Genomic DNA, 2,656 nt, shown 5'->3' with positions numbered 1-2,656 from the left:
GCGGCGGGTAGGGCTGGGCTGGGTAGGGCTGTCCCGTCCCGTTTCGGCGGGAAGGCCTGGAGGTGCGGAGCCGCCATCGCCCCCCGCCGTCGGCCGCCGTGCCCCCGCCGCTGGGTGCCGCGGGGATGTGCCCTCGGTTTGTCCGCCTCCGCCCCACGTGCTTGTGCTGTAGTAAATTCCTTCCTGTCCCGCTGATTCCCCCCGTGAAGGATCTGTTTTCATGCTGGTTTACAAACATCTCCCTCTACCCTTGAAGAGCTGTCTCCTACCGTGTTCGTTATTCAGAACGGCCCCTGTTTTGCTGCGTAAAGTAAGCGAGCTGACAAAAAAACAAGTCAGTGTTAAGAAAGACGCCATGTTAAACTATTAATAAATAGTTGGCTTTGTATGCTTTCAGTTTATCGGTATCTCAAGGGGTCTGACCAACACAGTCCGTCACCCACAAATATTCCAAATGCCTAAGGCAGTAGATAAACAATAAAGTATTGTCACTTGATCCTCATGAATGTTGCATGTATCTTCAAAAATCAAACAGCGTTGAGAAAGGGAAGCATCACGCTGTCTGAAGTACTGGGCCTTGGATAAAGTTTTTTCTGTGGTCATATTTGTGTATCTTCACCACTTAGTTTTAGACTTATTTTGAGCAGTTAATAACTACTATTTAATTTTCAGCCAAAAGTTAAAGGGATGGTAGCTTTCCTCCTCTTGTGTATGGCTTGATTTTTAAAGCCTTAACATTTCTGAGGAAGTAGCTTCTAACAAAAAGATTATCATCGGTACTGATGTTGATCACATGCTGGATGTAAGTCATGAGTATTGCAAATATACATTATTTGATGCATGACTTCACAACAGTTAGCAGTTTCTGCATATGTTTTCTTCCTTATTTTGTAGGATAGGGATTGTCCATCTCTTCCCCCTTTCTCTTTCTCACTCCCGCTTTCTCCCCTCTGTGTTCTTAAAGTACTTTGACAGCTTAAACCACTTTTGTGTTGGATCAATTATTTCGTGTGTAGACTGAAATACTAATAAGGGGCTTTCTCCTTTTTTTTCCCCAGTCCCTGAAAAATCAAGGGTAGCGTTTGATTTTTTTTTTTTGTATAGCAAAAAGGTCTGGCTTACTAATATTTATTGACTGTTTTATTATCATCGGTACTGATGTTGATCACATGCTGGATGTAAGTCATGAGTATTGCAAATATACATTATTTGATGCATGACTTCACAACAGTTAGCAGTTTCTGCATATGTTTTCTTCCTTATTTTGTAGGATAGGGATTGTCCATCTCTTCCCCCTTTCTCTTTCTCACTCCCGCTTTCTCCCCTCTGTGTTCTTAAAGTACTTTGACAGCTTAAACCACTTTTGTGTTGGATCAATTATTTCGTGTGTAGACTGAAATACTAATAAGGGGCTTTCTCCTTTTTTTTCCCCAATCCCTGAAAAATCAAGGGTAGCGTTTGATTTTTTTTTTTTGTATAGCAAAAAGGTCTGGCTTACTAATATTTATTGACTGTTTTACAGTTATAATCAGTATTACATATTCTGAAAAATGCTCTTCCATTTGGACCACTCTGCTTTTTATTTTACTATGACTGTTGTATTTTGTTCCCTGTTTTCCCATATTCTGCTTTGTCTTTCTTTGAACCACCTGTTCCTGGTCTACATTAGGAAGGTTTTGTACTTAACCCTTTCCATGTTCTTACGTTGTCATTAGTGCAACAGTTAGTGTTACTACTAAGGGGCTGCTTTAGTGGGTGCTTCAGTAGAAGAGGACACAGAAGCTAATACACTTGCCATGCAATTTTTCAGATTACCTGCAGGCAGAAAGGTAAATTGGATTATTTCAGATTATTTGCAATCTTGAAGATCAAAAAGTATGGACAAAATAGATTTGAGATTGTATGTAGCCTTTGGGTTGGATCTGTCCCGCATAATAAGCAGGCCCTGTGACAAACTACTTTTAAGTAGATGGACATAACATTTTTTTTGGTGCTCCAAACTTTTCTTCTGTTGATGTTCTCATTCAGTCTAAATGTTTTTTATAATTCTCATCCCATAGAGCTCATCCTGAGTTTGTTTTTATTTTACAAGAACGGTTCCATGCCAGGAAACTAGGCATGACAGTGTAGGGTACCATGGTTTCAGGGTTATAAGCTGATGAACACGTTGCATGGGCTTTTTCTTGTTTTCTGTCAATTCAAGTTCTACTTAAAATTGGAGTTGGAGAGAGTGAGAGGGAAAAGAAACACACGCAGGCTCTCTATCTTTTGTTCCCATTTCCCACAAGTCCTGTTGGCCTGTCAGCTGCCTGCATTTCTGTCACCCTGCGCAGTCACCGTACACATTCATTTCATTTTCTGCTATCTGCAGTTCAGCTCATGTAAGACCTGTACAGAAATAAAGCTAGGAGATTGTTGTCAGAATTCTTTGGAAGATACACAAACAATAGAACTTTGATGGAAAATCTTTTCCCAGCACTTCTGCAAGATAGACTTAGAGTCTATCTTGTTTAAAAGGAAAGTAATCAATCAATACTAGTCTGCTGGCTATGAAGTTTTAAACTTTTGTTATAAGGAATACTTTTATTTAATATTAAGATTAAGAACCTAGGAGTCTCCCATGTCCAGGTTGAGAAGTTTGGAATGCTGAAAAACA

This window comes from Aptenodytes forsteri, unplaced genomic scaffold, assembly GCF_000699145.1.
Source record: "Aptenodytes forsteri isolate BGI_AS27 unplaced genomic scaffold, ASM69914v1 Scaffold107, whole genome shotgun sequence".
In the NCBI taxonomy this organism is placed as follows: Eukaryota; Metazoa; Chordata; class Aves; order Sphenisciformes; family Spheniscidae; genus Aptenodytes; species Aptenodytes forsteri.
Note: the sequence above shows the minus strand (reverse complement) of the source record.